Source organism: Silene latifolia, chromosome Y (genome assembly GCF_048544455.1).
Source record: "Silene latifolia isolate original U9 population chromosome Y, ASM4854445v1, whole genome shotgun sequence".
NCBI lineage: Eukaryota > Viridiplantae > Streptophyta > Magnoliopsida > Caryophyllales > Caryophyllaceae > Silene > Silene latifolia.
The window spans coordinates 20,444,935-20,460,998 of record NC_133538.1 but is presented as its reverse complement, the minus strand read 5'-3'; the positions used below and the strand labels follow the sequence as shown (position 1 = coordinate 20,460,998).

The 16,064-nt window shown below is 40.0% G+C and overlaps 1 non-coding gene across 1 annotated transcript; it reads right to left on the bottom strand.

The window, feature by feature from the left end:
* Nucleotides 1-1,290: 1,290 nt before the first annotated feature.
* Nucleotides 1,291-1,396, bottom strand: LOC141635171 (small nucleolar RNA R71). Its single transcript, XR_012539875.1, has one exon. It is a non-coding gene; the product is annotated as a small nucleolar RNA R71 (small nucleolar RNA).
* Nucleotides 1,397-16,064: the final 14,668 nt, after the last annotated feature.

Genomic DNA, 16,064 nt, shown 5'->3' with positions numbered 1-16,064 from the left:
GTATAGGGGAATAATGTTTAATTAGCATTTCTTATTGTTAGAATTGGGTTTTATGAATATCGATCTCTTGTCTCTATTTTATGCTTATTTATTTTTCTTAGTCTTTGATTAGTGGCCACAATTATTTGACTATACTTGTAAATTTCTCTGTCCTGAGACCGAAAGCCGGGATGGGAAAATTGACAAAGCATGAATAGTAAGATGACCTAGTAAGATCAAACGCCTCTAGGACCCATTTTATGGTTGGCAATAAACCGAGAGGTGGATGCTATGGACCGAGACAATTATCAATTTCATTTACCCATAATTTGACAATATTCTTTTGCTGATTTACATGTATGAACCTATCTCCTAGATTCTTCTAATTCTTGTTATTTATCTCCTCGCCTCATTTGTTTTAATTATCAAACCAATCACAATCAATCGACTCAACCTTGATAGAATTCACCTAATGGCAACTTGTTTAGCAACTTCCGTCTCCCTGTGATTCGACTTCTACTTCCCTAACTACATTATTTGTTGTTAGCCTGGCATAGAGTATTTATTTTTGATTTGGGTATGCGACTAACCATATCAAATTTTGGCGCCATTGCCGGGGAGCACGGTTTTGTTTGCTAATTAGTTGTTTAATTTTATCTTGTTTTTATTTGTCTTAAGGAACACTAGTTCCTTAGGACTGTCTTACCTTCCTCTTGTAGTTTGATTCTTATGCGCAGGTCTTCTCGATTAGGTGAGCCAATTCCAAGTGATCCGGAGCCCGAGGGAACCTTCTACCATAGACTCAACTATTTCAAGGATCTTGCTGAAGGTTCTAGTTCCGATAGTTTGGCACATATACCTGCCTATTATCCCGCCATTGAAGAAGATAAGTCAACTACTTCTTCCCTGCCATCATCTCCACCTTCAATTGCAAAGAAAATGGTGTGTTTGTCTGATCATTCCAAGCCTACTGCTGAGATGCTCCCAAGGTGTATTTCCATCGCTAATGTAGAGGCGGAAAATTTTGAGATCAAACCGGCTTTCATTAGCCTAGTTGAGAAGAGGCAATTTGGTGGAGGTCCTCTTGAAGATCCTAATTTCCACATCCAAAATTTTTGTGACTATTGCTCCATGATAAGGCAGACTGGGGTCACTCAAGAGCAAACAAAAGAAATGCTTTTCCCTTTTTATTTACGGGATTAATCAAAGCTTCGGATTAATAGCCTTGACAAAGTCTCCTTGGGCATAGCCGATTGGAATAGGTTGGCTCTTGTATTTTACCAAAAGTACTTTCCTCCGGAAAAAACCGCCCTTATTAGAATCCAAATCAAGGTTTTCAATAAAGGGGTGATGAGAACCTATTTGAAGCATGGGAGAGGTACAAGGAGTTACAAAGAGAGTGCCCTCATCATGGACTTGATCCTTGGTTCTTAGCCATTACCTTCTACAATGGTTATTGCACCGAGTCCCGCCGCATGCTAGACTCAGCCTAAAATGGGAGGTTTGATCAAATTGACACGGAAATTGCACATACTACTTGTGGACATCGGCCCACCGGCAAGCCCGGTTCATCAGCGGACGTGCAACAGTCTTTTGAAAGCCACGCTCGGCGGCGTAAATATGCTTTCGACCGGATCGTTTTAGATCGGTCGGTTTCATCTCGGTAAGGGTCTCGAAACGATTAGAGATATTCGGAGTCGCCACCAAGCATTTGTGGGATGCTTGGAACCCGTTCGAATCCACTTTATACCTCGGTCAAACGAAGCACAAAGCAGGGTTTGACATAGGTACTAAAGATAAGGAATCGTCCCTCTGTAGCATCCTATCTCTAGAATGACTCTCGTACGCCCTGGATAAGGTCGTCCACTATCCAAAGTTTCTGAGTAAGAGGTGAAGGTACGTATTGGGAAGCCCTTTAATCGGACACCGATCCCGCCATGTAGCGCCTCTTACGATCGATCTTGTTTGGTTGAATGCAAAAGTTGATAAAACGGTTTAAATGCATGAATGCGCATCCAATAATTTAAACCTAACATGTGAGAGCTTTCTAAGTCAGTTGATTTAATCCAAGTATCAAGTATAAGATGTCGAGTTGGATTTATGGTTGATTTGCATGCAAGACGGAAATTAAACATCCATTTACCGTATTAGGTTTATGGTGCATAACGCGATCCATTTGTCTTAGTAAGGCATTTTGCAAATGTGATTTTTGAATGAGCAAATAGTCATCTGATCCATCCTACATCCGGGTTGGCCGGAGTCGGGATCGTCCTAGACTAAGGCTGGAAAGGGAACAGACTCTGCACCAGGCGGCCACATGAGGCGCAAGCCTGTTGGCGGTGCAAGGGAGTCTCCCCTGGTTTTGAAAATAAGAAAGAAAAGGCCTGTTTATGCGCGGGTCAGTCAACGATTATATGCCGTGCTCTGACCATTTGAAAAACGTTTATGAAATGTGTTGAAAAGTGGGTATTTAAACCCGTTTTGGTTTGAAAGGGTCGTTTAGACCGTATTTGTTGATTTAAGGAACGAGACTCGAATAATCATCATTATTTTGATGATATTCGGTGTCGGGTTCGACTTGACATGGATAGTTTGGAGACTGATCATGAACTAATTGTTTTAAGTTCATTTGAATATAATTAGTTGATACTCATCATCGTACCCGGGTTAAAATCTGGCATGGTATGTGGAACCAAGGATGAGTTTGTGTTGGTGACTTAATATGTTTATTTTGGAAATGTAAAGAAATGATGAAAGGCTTTAAAATACCTCTCAAAATGTAATGAAATGAAATAAAAGGCTTTAAAATACCTTTTAAATGTTAGTAAGTAAATATTATCACCGAAACACGGATTAAACCGTCATGGTATTAAGAACCAAGGGTGAAAAATGTTTTATGGTTAAAATTTGTAAAAATAAATAAAAGGGTTTAAAAACATTTGAAATGGTAAAAACCGATTACAAATATGAAAATAGATTAAAGAGGAAGGACAAGAACAAACACGGTTGAGTTCTGACCTGGGCACCCCACTGAGGCGCGGGCCTCTGTGCAGAGCAAGGGGCTTCTGCCTCAGGCCAAAACTCAGTTTTGGCTCGTCTATCCTATGTTTTGGATCGTGTTATGCATGTTTTAACATGTTATGGTCATAAAACAAACAAAGACATGATAAAAGAAGGATTTTTACACCCTCATACTTACATATTTGGTGATGGCGAGAAACCGACGTAAGTGTAACAACTCATTTGGTCGGAAAAGACTCGGTTAAAAACCGTTTTGGTAAGTAAAAAGAGTGTTTTATTAAGATTAGTGACGGTGTAGTGGTCGAAATAGTCGGTCAAGTGATTTAATGCACGATGACGGTACCAAAAAATGTGTAAGGCTTGTATTTACGATCGGTAGGTCGTAAATACGCGTCGGATTGTGACTTAAGAAGTCGAGTCGAGAATTTTAAGGGAGAAAAGAGGGGGCGGACACTTGCGTAAGTTCTCAAATGGGGGCATTTGAGGGGTATTTATAGGAAAATGAGTGGTTGTGTGAGTTTTGAGCGACGTGGCCACCTGGGCTGCTGAAAGAGGCGCGAGCCACGTCGCGGGTCTTCGAGTTTTCCTGTCACTTTCACACAAGTGCAATCATGATTTGTTTTATACTAGGATTTGTATTCACATGTTTGGTACTTGATCATTCATGAATACGGGAAATCTTAGTATAGAAGGTTTGAAATGGTTTGTTTTTTTTGGCTGACTCGGTTTGACTCATTGTTGGAGTCGGGATTTGAATTTTTGAGTCGGTTTTTGGCCAGGTGTCGATTTTGACTCTAGTTAGTGTCATTGCGACCCCGTCGTCGTGCATTAAACACTCCAGGTACTTTTGAAAAGTTTTGAAATGTTTTATTTTTGAAATCGTTTTAAGTTTTCCGACGTAAAGTTGTTCATAAACTGTCGATCAAACGCCGCGATTCCAAAGCATGTTGTAGTCCGATAATCATCGTGTGTTTGTTGGAGTCTCAGCAGATACTGGGTATCTACAGAGCCCCCACTTTGACTGAGGCTTGGACAGGGTGAAAGTCAAAGTAGAGCCCCCATGTCAATCGAAGATTACAACCTGGAGACCCAAACGACGTCGAGGCGGCTCGAAAGGATTCAGGCCAAGGACCTACCATCGGGAAGGGGGACGCCAAGGCGACTCGAGGGTACGAGCCAATGACCTATCGTCGAGAAAAGTTTAGAGTATGTCGACTGTCCGTGCGGGTCGTTTAAAGTCCGTTAGACTACGTATAAAGGCTCGTCAGCCATAAGAAGGAGTCATACCTGAGGCATCTTCGGATACGTCCTTGCGTGTTTGCGGACAAAGGCTCGCCAGCTGTGGTGCGTACATGAGGAGGGCTCGCCAGCCACGATGCGTAGTAAGGCTCGCCAGCCATGGTGCGTATATGAGGAGGGCTCGCCAGCCGCGATGCCTAGTAAGGCTCCCTAGCCATGGGGCGTATATGAGGAGGGCTCGCCAGCCGCGATGCGTAGTAAGCCTCGCCAGCAATAAGGCGTATATGAGGAGGGCTCGCCAGCCGCGATGCGTAGTAAGGCTCGCCAGCCATGGTGCGTATATGAGGAGGGCTCGCCAGCCGCGATGCGTAGTAAGGCTCGCCAGCCATGGTGCGTATATGAGGAGAGCTCGCCAGCCGCGATGCGTAGTAAGGCTCGCCAGCCATGGGGCGGTCGGTTAATTGACCGTGAGAATAGCCGCATTGGATGGGCTTGTTTTGAAGGTAGAGGACTCATGATGCCGCCGTGGAAATGGTGAATTTTGAATTTCACTATCAATGTTGTTGAAAATGAGCGGGTCCCGTGACGAAGCCCCCCTATTGACATTTTGAAGGAATAGTGAATTTTGAATCTCCACTACTCGTTTTTTGAATTTGAAGTGGCGGTTTTAATCGCCGTTTGTTTGAATTTTTTGAAGGAAATATCGAATTTTAAATTTCGCTATTACGTCTGAAGTGACGGTTTATGTGCCGCCGTTGACATATGAAGGAAATAGTGAATTTGGAATCTTCACTATTACGTTTGAAGTGATGGTTTATGTGCCGCCGTTGACATATGTGGTGAAAATAGTGGAATTTAATTTCCAACTATTATTTTGAAAATGACGGTTTTAATTGTCGTCGTTTGAAATTTGACGAAATAGTGAATTTGAATTTTCACTATTATTTTGAAAATTGACGGTTTTAATTGCCGTTGTTGAAATTTGAAGGAAAATAGTGAATTTGAATTGTCACTATTATTTTGAAAATTGACGGTTTTAATTGCCGTCGTTGAAATTTGACGATAGTGAATTTGAATTTTCACTATTATTTTGAAAATTGACGGTTTTAATTGTCGTCGTTGAAATTTGAAGGAAAATAGTGAATTTGAATTTTCACTATTTGCTTTTCTATTTGAAAAATGGCGGTTTTAAACACCGTTTGTTTGGAATTTTGAAAGAAAATTGTGAATTTTGATTTCACTATTTGTTGTTGTATTTGAAAAATGACGGTCCTTAATGTCGTCATTGAAAATTTGAAGTTTGTTATGGGAAATTGGGCCAAAGCCCAAAATTTCGCTGAAAGAGCAGGGAGCACCTCATTGAGGCGCGAGCAACCTGGCGAGTCAAGGGAGCTTCCCTATTTTTCTGTGAAAGACGCGAGGATGGTCCGCATATCATCCTCATTTCGCCTTCAACCTTCGACAAAAACAAACCAAAAAACCACCATTGTTGGTCTTCAGCTTGCTTCCATTCGTGCCATTATCACCAATGTCATCTCAAGGTATGTATTTCCTCTTGAATCTATTTAAATTTGTTGGTCTTTTAGCTGAATTGAATTAGGGCGAGAATTTTGCCCTAGAAAATCGATTTGGGCGTTTTTGATTGAGCCAATTTTGAGTGAAAATGATGATTGTATTAGGTTAGAAACCTGTTTAGGAGTATAGGGGTGCTTTTAGTTTGCATTTTGGTCTCCGTTCCCGCTCCCTATGCTCGAAAAATGTGAGTGAGGCGAAGAAACCGTCTCATTTGAAAATGCCAAGTTTATTTGCTTGAGTAGTGGGTCCCACCAGGTTGCATTGTAGTCGGAAAAGACCGTATTTGCCATTGTGGACCTTTGTTGGGTATTGTGGGCAAAATTGGAATTTTTGCCTTTTGTGACGGTCTTGTGTTTGACGGAATAAGCGCTTGTTTGAGCTTGAATCGAGTCAGTTTGCTTTGAGGCGTGATAAAATCACGTTGTCTCGTCGTGGTCGTATTCTGAATTTTTGACCAGTTTGCGCTCAAATTAGCGTAGAAATTGCCTTTTTGAGCCGTAGAAAAATACCCCATTGTATCGGGAATGTATTTTGATTTGTTGGCGGACCTTGCACTGGTCTTGGGGTGCCGTTTTTTGTTGTGGTTGTTTTGACTCGTCTTTTGCTTGAAAAGAAGGGCGAGTCGTTTTTTTTTTTTGCGTTCTTTTTGTGAATTGTTTTTGTTTGGCTGGGCCTGGGCGGGATTACCCTTGTTTTGGTTTGCAGGTTTTTTTTGGATTTGTCCATTTTACGCCGTCGTAATGCCGAAATTTCGGCCGACGTTCTTTGTTTACCTTTGATTGCAGGGTACCATTTGGGACCTATGCAGTCCGTTGTGGAGGCCTTGGAGGAAGGGGATGATCCCGGAGGAGGAGAGGCTACTGTTTTTTGTTACAGGCTTGGTTGTGTTTCTTCCAAGCGGCATGGCCAATGATCGGGTATCGATCTTTGGTCGTTCTCTGCAGAGGTTCGGATGTCCGATGAGTGGGGTTCAGTACGGGCGTGTTATCCCATGTTGCCACTTTTGAACGTCGTCGAGTTCTGGTGATTGGGGGTCGACATAGGGGTAGCGTCCATTGTCATGGTCCCCTTTTGCTCTTGAATTCCGATGATTGGAGGTCAATGTCGGGGTAACATACTGAGTTACGATCCTCGGTTGTAGTGTCGTCCGAAGTCTGTCAGGCATCATTTTTCTTTTTGTTATGAAGGAGGAACGCGGTGTTACCGTCATGGTAACCACCTCTGCTTTCGCTGTTTCTCCTCTGTTCCCCGTGTTGCTCCTTTTCTTTTCCGATTGGAAGGAAAGGGAGTGCTTAGTTTGGTAGGTGGCGGGTAGCCCCCAGTTTGTTGTCTTAGACCAGTGTCTGTATGATAAATGTCTGTACTGGATCCTGTTTGTATGGCCAGTCGTTTGTATCAAACGTGTGTCGATGTGTTTTGCGTGAGGCGGTTTGTATATATGTGTTTTTGGATTGGGGTTCATTTTGTGATTTTTGGATTTTTTGTGTTGTGTTTCGGAGGAGCGCCGTCGGCTGTCAATTCCCCTTTTTGCTTCGCACTAGTTCCTGCATCGTTAGTGTAGAAAACAGGCAACAGGTAGCACGTATGCGTAAACATAAACACGTAAAAATCATTTAATTGAAAACAAAGATTAACCACGATGCCACGAAGTTAAAAATTGAAAATTGAAATTTGAAATGAATTTTGAAAATTTTTGCGACAAGTCGTCACGTTTGGACTCCGAAAGGAATTGATTTGAAAATTTGAGCAATTAACTTGTGTCGTGAATTAAATTGCATCGAAATTATTGAAATTGATTTGTGACTCGAAAAATTCAAACTCAAACCGCCAGGGAAGAATTTTAGAAAAGATTTTTACGAGTATATTTGATTTGGTTTTTGTGAGGTCAAGACTCGAATTTGTGAGCGCTTGAATTTTGAGGAAAACTGATGTTGTGTTATCAATTCTCGATTTTTATTTTTGCTGCAAAATTGCGTAAAATCGGAAAAATTTTCGGAATTTTGACTGACATGGAAACGATCCGTCGCGAATAGGGGCAACTAGCCCTTTCCCCCTTAAAAAAAAAGAAGGAAAAATCCGTATGTTTAAAGCTGCGTCATGGAAACCGTGTCGGATTTCGTAAAACGCGAAAACAAGGAAATGTGAGTGTGAGGAAACACAAAATGTCCTGGATAATCCCGAAGAGGCGCGAGCGTTCTAGCGGGAGGTTTAATGTGTTAAGAGAAAACACAACTTGAAAGAGACAAGTCAAAGCGGGAATCCTGGGAGAAGGCCTAAAGAGGCGCGATCGGCCTGGCGATGGGAGCCATCTCTCCCCTTTTTCTGAAAAACGCGTTGATTGTTTATGTATAAATAGTGATGTTTGCGCTTCATTGTTGCATCATACGAAACACAAAAACATCTCTATAAAACCTCTTCTTCTTCCACAAAAATATTTCATGGATGCCTTTGAGAATGCGTTGCGACAATGGTGCCGGGATTTGTCTCCTCCCGAAAAGATTCAACTTATTTGCATGGGAGTTGGTAAATTGTTGGTGCTCCGTCAAGTCAAGGTGCAATCCTCATTTCTCGAAGCATGTTCTCGGTTTTGGGATTCAAAACACCATGTTTTCGTTTTCCCGAAAGGTGAAATTTGTCCTCTTGCCGAAGAAGTTGGAGCAATTGGTGGGTGGCCGGGTTGTGTTCTGGTGCTTCCTTCCACTCGGTTGTGCTACAAGGAGAAATTCCGTTCAATGTTGGGCTTGTCGACAAGTCAAGTAAACTTCCTTCTTGCTCCACATGGTGTGGACATGTTGTCTCTTATCAACATCTTTTCAAACCGATTAGACGCCAATGTTTCGGAGGTGGCTAGGAGAAGGGCTCTTGCCTTTTGCCTTATCCATGTGTACCTCTTTGTTGATGCTTTGAAGAAGGAGGGGCCGAAATGCTATGGTAGCATGACCCTTGTTCATGTGGTTGAGCAAATGGAGCATGGTAGAGATCCATCATGGTTGGTGCTTGGCGAGATCATCCAAGCTTTGGACAAGAAGGGTTCTTGTGGGGAGGCTCCTTCATTTGGGTCCCCAAGGATTCTTCAAGTGTGGCTATTGGAGAGGCTAAGGTATGTAGAGCCTCCGGTTGATTCTTCTTCTTATTCGTTCCGTCACCTTACTATGAGGAAGAAGTTGTACTCGGATAGCTTTACTTCCACCGAGGCTTATTGGGTCGCAAGATTGGCGGAGGACGGTGGTCCTCACATCCGTTGGGTGGTGCCATGGTGGCACTTGAGGTCCTTCACGGGGTTACCCGCTTCGGGTGATAGTCCTCGTTCTTTGATGGTGGTGGGTTTGAAGATTGCCTCCTTCATTTATCCCGAAAGGCTCATGAGGCAAATGGGGCGTCAACAAAAGGTGCCCGCTCAAGATACCCTTGTCCAAGAGAATGTTTTTCAGAACTCCGAGCTTGTGGAGGTCATCCAAAGGTGGTGGGCCACTCGGCCGCTTTGGGAGGTACCACATCCCGTTGCCACGACATTGGTGACTCCCGCTTATGTCAAGTGGTCAAGAGCTTCGTCCTTGGAAGAGAGGTCCAAATTCCGTAAGGACGAGGCTGTCGACTTGAAGTATCGAGAGGTTAGCAAGGCCAACCGTGCCTTCTTTGGGGACTATATTGATGGAGCTAGCCCCGATGTGATGAGACCATCAAAGAAGAGAAGCTCGGGTCCCAAAAATGTGGTGGGCCGTGCATGGGCTCGTTTCGGGCCGAACATGGGGTCTTGCACTAGACCGGAGGCCGTTGCCGTTGTAGATCCGTTGAGGATCCGTTCTGAAGTGGAAATCCATGCTAGGCGGGCCAACAAGAAGAACAAGGGGAAGATGTACCCCGAAGGAAAAGGCAAGGGTATAATGGAAGAGTGAAGACCTCCATTACCCACTTTATTATTATGCTGTATTATTGTTTTGAGTTTTTATTATGTTGTACTAGCTATGTTTTGTGTGTTTTGTGCTAGTTTTATTATGTGAGGTGTTTTAGTCGACACCTTAGCTTTGACAAGTTGTAGACTCGTCGAGCTTTATTTGTTGTTGAAATTGTAATCCCTCCCATTATTAATTAAATAAGAGGATTGCTTGTTAAAATTATTAATCTCATATTTTGACATATTCATATATGTGACACTTAATTTAGTCATAAAATTAAATTTAGATCTTATGCATGCAAACATGAATAAGAATAAAGAAGAAATCGTTTTCCTTACTTTGAGTTTTCGGATATATGGGCACAAATGAGTTCTCCTACTCACTTGTTCTTGAGCTTTTCTTTTAAATAGAAGAACAAGGATTCAAAGGTAGAATCCCTCCCAAAGATATATACCCAAGATAACCACTTAAAGACTAATATTATTTGAACTAGAAGAATATTAATCTTACTAAAATTGACCCCAAAATTATTTTGGTTCTTGCTTTTTCGGTCAAGAGAGGAGGAAAGGAGTAATTTTTTCTCTCTAAAATTTCTTTAAGTTTTAGATGTTATGAATGAATGAATAACCACGCACATTTGTTGTAGTGTATATTAGGAAAAATATAGAGCAAAAACCCTTGGCCTTGCTCAAGGAAAACCGGGTATGGGGGGGGGGGGGTTGGTAATGGCCAATACATGACCATGACCAAGATGCTCTTCACAAAAGCAACTAGGTGTGCATGGCTAGAATGTGTAGTAATCATTTTGTTTCCACTTAAATAATTAACACAAATTAAACATTACACTCCCTCCATTTTATTTTCGGCACTTATATATAATGGGAAGTCCATTTTATATTTTGTCAATTGTCACATGTCACAAGTTCCATGACATTATGTGTATAAAATGTATTTTTAACAATTAAAAATCAACATATTAATAAAATATGTCACTTATAAAATTAACCTAGTAATTCATAATTACTTGTACCAAAAACTGTTTCCGAATTATAAACTACAACATTCTGTATTTATAATAATTTATTCATTCCGTTTTAATTGTTTCCGTAAACAATAATTTCATCCAAGTAATAAAACAATTCGATTACTTAGACCGTATCTTATCTAATCAAATTACAATGAGACACGTAAATATTACTTCCAAAATCGTCCGTCAATTTTAAGTAATTTAATTAACCCGTATCGTCATACGATCAATTAAATAATCAATTAAGAGTGTTACCCTTTAGGTATGACCTAAGGGGATCAATTGATCACCACCGTCACACACGGTAATGTCAAACTCTAGTCACCAATCATTACCGATATGTGTGGACCGATTGATCAGTAAAATATTACTTCCCACATGTATTCTTCAAATAAGACTTAAACATGTGATCATCATGATCGACAGTTGTGATCGCATTATTGTCGGAGGACACATATTCCAACAATCTCCCACTTGTCCTCGACAAGTGTGCGTCACCAATTCTCTTATCCTATTACTATCTCCCACTCAATGCAAGGTGTCTTTCAGGTCGTACTTGCAAGTGATCATATCGAGAGTGGTTTCCTCGATCTGGAGAATAACTGATTGACCGGAATTATCTACCATAGATACCTTCCGAGCGTGGCCAGGCATTTCCAGTTCATTACTCCTCGAGTGGCCCTGAGATATTGTTATAACCCTGACAAGGGGTGGACAATTCATATCGCACTTTTTCCTTTCGACTAGCCACAGCTATCATAACCAAAAATATGCCCATTTGACCCCATTTACGAAGGTCGCAGTAACATAAATCAAAGTTATTCTGTAACTGTACCACCTTAGGCGAATAGTCTTTAGTCAAAAGAATCGACTCATTAGAATACTATAGTAGCTCTCGCCACGACCAGGCTATATAAATTTGCCAGAACTCTATAAGTGGTCATTAGCCCGACAAAGTGTTCCTAACAGTCTGCCTATGTGATCGACTAGTCATCTCACATGACTCCATGGTACTTGAACTTGCCATCAATCGCATCACACTCTAGTCACTTCGAGACGTCACCTCATGTAAGTGACTATGGACGAATACAATGCTAATCCGTGTTCACTTTAATGAGGTTCAATGTCTCTACAACCCGTTTGGATGTAACAAAGTATAAGGTGAGTTAATAATAACTCAAACGACGAATGTCGACATCACATTCGGGTTGTCAATACCATATTACAACCTTGTGATGTATATAGTAAGTGTGTAAACACTAGTCGATTGCAATAGAAGTTTAACATACCATGTGTCCATGTGTTCATACTTCTTGTATTGCACTATCCTTTATATTCATGTTATCTCTCATAGCATGAACCTTACCAAGTACATATCTAGGTTCCCAACCTAGGTATAAATTCTTTATCTTGAAAGAACTTACTTTTTGTTTATCACATAACCAACGAATTGTGGTGGATGATATAACATGCACCGGTCAAGTGTTCTACCAACTCGCAATGCACTAGGTATACGTTTTGTAGGGTCTTGCAACAATTGTCAAGATGATTAGCCTAGCACTTCTCATAAGTCCTAGCATATTAGAAAATATAAGTTTTGAGTAACTTCTTACTAAAAAAAGTATCTTTTCAAACTTCTTATTTCTCTTTTTAGCTTGAATGGCTTAGGGTTTTCATAAATCCTTACGTGTTTCTCGAATTTCAATATGTGCAACTTCTTGTCACATAACAGAGTGTTCTGTCAAACACTAGAATAGCTCATTAGTTCTCCTCGAGAGTTCATGACGATTCTTATATGGCTTGCCAATGACTCATTATGCTCTTAAGCATATGATTCATTATTGGACATGTGCATGATTATTCTAATGGCGGAAACATTAGTAATTTTAATCATGTAATCAACCGTTTTTTGTTTAGGTTCAATGAATGACCATGACTGCTTATGGTAATTCCATTTTCATCGATATGAATAACCTACGTTTCTCGTTGATTTGATGTGAATATCTCAATACCTATCCAACATCCCATGATGTAATTGGATTCATCATAGTCCATTTTCATCCAGAATTGAAAACTCAAACATATCTTTGTGAAAGATAGTACTAGCTCGTCATTCTGAATGAGTAATGAGTTATAAATTTTACAAGATGATTGCTCCCACTAAATTTCATGTCTTCACATGATAATTTCAAATTCCCACTCAATTCCACATGTTTCGCAATAGACTACTCAATCGAAACATTTCAAGAATTGAAATACATTTTGCTTTGCCAAGTTATTAAGATTAAAACCATATATGTTCCTAGCATATCCTTTCAAAATACCTATTTTGAAAAGGTTTCAGTCTTCAACTTATGGAAAGAGATTTTGATCTCTAACTCATTCATTTTATACTGATGCGTAGCAATGTCATTATTTAAATGTGAATTTCATTTAATACACGTCCTTCTCAAAATACCCATTTCCGAAAGGAGGTTTAACCATTTCATTTTCATAATGAGGTTAAGTAATGACACTAGCGTGGTTAACAATTAACTTAGCTCTTTTAGATATCAGCATATCTTTCTCTGCAACTTTTAGTCATAAATCTCATTTATTTTCAAGGATGCAACTTTGTTTTATTTAGGCTCTTAAGTAAATATCAATATTGAAACTCTTGGTCAAATGTTGCTCATAAACTAGCCAAATCTCTTGTTAAGACTTTTCATTAGTCATTTTCTTCCAAACTTTCTTTTGGTCTCCTCGTGTAGTTATCTTAAGAACATATTCCTTTGATTACTTCACTTGGTCTCTTTTGTCATGTAGATTTCAACTATTCGAAACCATAGATCTCATCTATTCGTGTACACTATCTATATAGGTATACAAATCATTCTTTCTTTCGTAGATCTCATTTACTCAAGTATACAAATTTGCTTTGTGTTCTTTGTGTTCATTTTTCTCCCACTCTATCTTTAGAATAAATACACTAGAGATTCAAAGATAGCTTATGAGACACAAATAATGATTTTGAAGTATAAGGAGGATTATCTCATAGATTGACTAATAGTTTTAGATTTGATGAGTGTACTTGGTAATTTACATTCCTTTAGGAGAGTTCATCAACTCAACATCACTTTATAATTGATCATACACAAGCCTTAAGCTTGTGGACATATAATGAATCCCATCATTATAGTTGTCTATTGGATCACTTTAAGTGGATGATCATATGTTTCTATGTGCAAGCATATAAAGACGAATTTTTAAAACAAGGAGATGCGATAAACGGGGGTGACTTGGGTTGCAAACCAAGCCACCAAAATCCAAAATACAACCATTGTTTAGAAATGATCAACCATTTCCATGTCGAACACGGAAATCAAAATAGTTCTAAAATCCATAACATTAAAATAAGGACAATAATAAAAGCGAAGCTTCATCGGTAGCTACTCCTAGCTCCTTCATGATTTCTCAAGCTTGCTTTTCTTTTCCCTTGTATTTTCTTGGAGGAGGCCCTATTTAAAATAAAAAGGGGATACATTATCACAACTTTATATCAAAATACCATAGTTGAATTAGAAACATAAAACAAAGGATAGTCATTTACCTACTGGAGTGATCTTTCCAGCTTTGATGTCACCAAGGTACTTGGAACAATTCCTCTTCCAATGTCCAACACCATTATAATAATGGCATTTGTCAAGAGGCCCCTTCTTGGTTTTGGAAGTGCTAGCTTTAAAAGTCTTAGCCTTAGTGGACATGGGAGCTTGCCTCTTACCCTTTTTCCTATTCTTCTTGAACTTCCCCTTGCTCTTGGTGCTTATGTTAAGCACATCCTTAGGTGGGTTAATATTTAACCCCATGTCTCTTTCGGCTTGCACAAGTAACTTGTGCAATTCTTCAAGTGACACGTCTTTGTCTTGCATGTTAAAATTCACCCGGAATTGAACATACGCTTTGACTTTGGATAAGGAGTGTAGAATCCTATTTACAATGAGTTCTTTTGGGATTTCAACTTTTTGAATCTTCAAAGTCTCGATTAGCTCCAACAATTTGAGCACGTGAGGGCTAACCTTTTGGCCCTCCTTGAAATCGAGATCAAAGAATGCCGAGGCCGCCTCATAGTGGACGATCCTCGGAGTTTGTGAAAACATTGTCACAATTTTGGAATAAATTTCATTAGCGGTGCCCATTTTAAAGGCTCTCCTTTGGAGATCCGCCTCCATCGCAAAAATCAACACATTTTTCATTGCGGGGGACTCTTTGTGGTAAGCCTCATATGCTTCCCTAGTGGCGGCACTTGACCTAGCATTAGGTTCGGGTGGAGAGGCCTCGGTGACGTAACGAAGCTTGTCGTCACCTTGGGCGGCTAATTTAAGTTGGGCATCCCAATCGGAGAAATTTGACCTATTCTTTTCAAGTTTACAACGATCCATGAAGGATCGGAGCCATGAAGTATTAGTGAGAGGTGTGGCGTTGGTGTTTGGAGCGGCCATTTGTTATGAGAAATAAAAGTGGTCTACAAAATGAAAATAGAAGGAATAAAACATTTGTCGTTTTCTCAATAATAATAATACTTGTAAATTTAATTTAAACAAGTTTTATGCATTTATATAGTGACCTCTACCCAACTTTGATAAATGATTCCAAGACCCAAATTCACATTAACTTAGGGATCGGTAAAGCCGAATACAACCCTTATCAATATAACTCGGTGGATTAACTTTTTAATCGATTCTACTTTTAGAACTCTTGGTCGATAAATTTACATTAAAATTTATCTTAAGCCCGAAACACATCCGGCAACCGTCGAGAATACTTTCGTTGAGTTCAACCCAAATTTCGAATAAATGTGTCCATGATCCAAATATACATCAACTTGGGCATCGGTAAAGCTGAAAACAACCCTCATCTTTATAAATTCGGTGGGTAGACATTTATCACCCACGTCCCCTACGTAACAAGGTTTGTACCCCGGTAAAGCCGAGTGCACTCCCTCACGAAATAGGTTTTCATGGTTTCTACTTTTTGGGTAAGGCTAAGTCTCAATTGTTTATTTTTAGCGAGAGGTCTTGTCAATTTATTATCTATCACGTTTTAAGTGAACTAAAGCGGTGAACTACGATAATTGTAATTGACACGGTCGATAAACTCGATTAAAAGATAATGCATGTTTTAGTTATGGTGATTTAGCGATGCATGCAACATATAAATAAAATGCAAAACATAAAAAATAAAATCCTAGTATGGCCTTCCTAGAATAGAAAATCTAATAAACTATTAAAAATTCGGAAACCAACTCCTTTGGTCCCTTGAACTTCGGTCTTGGCACGAATTTCAAGGCA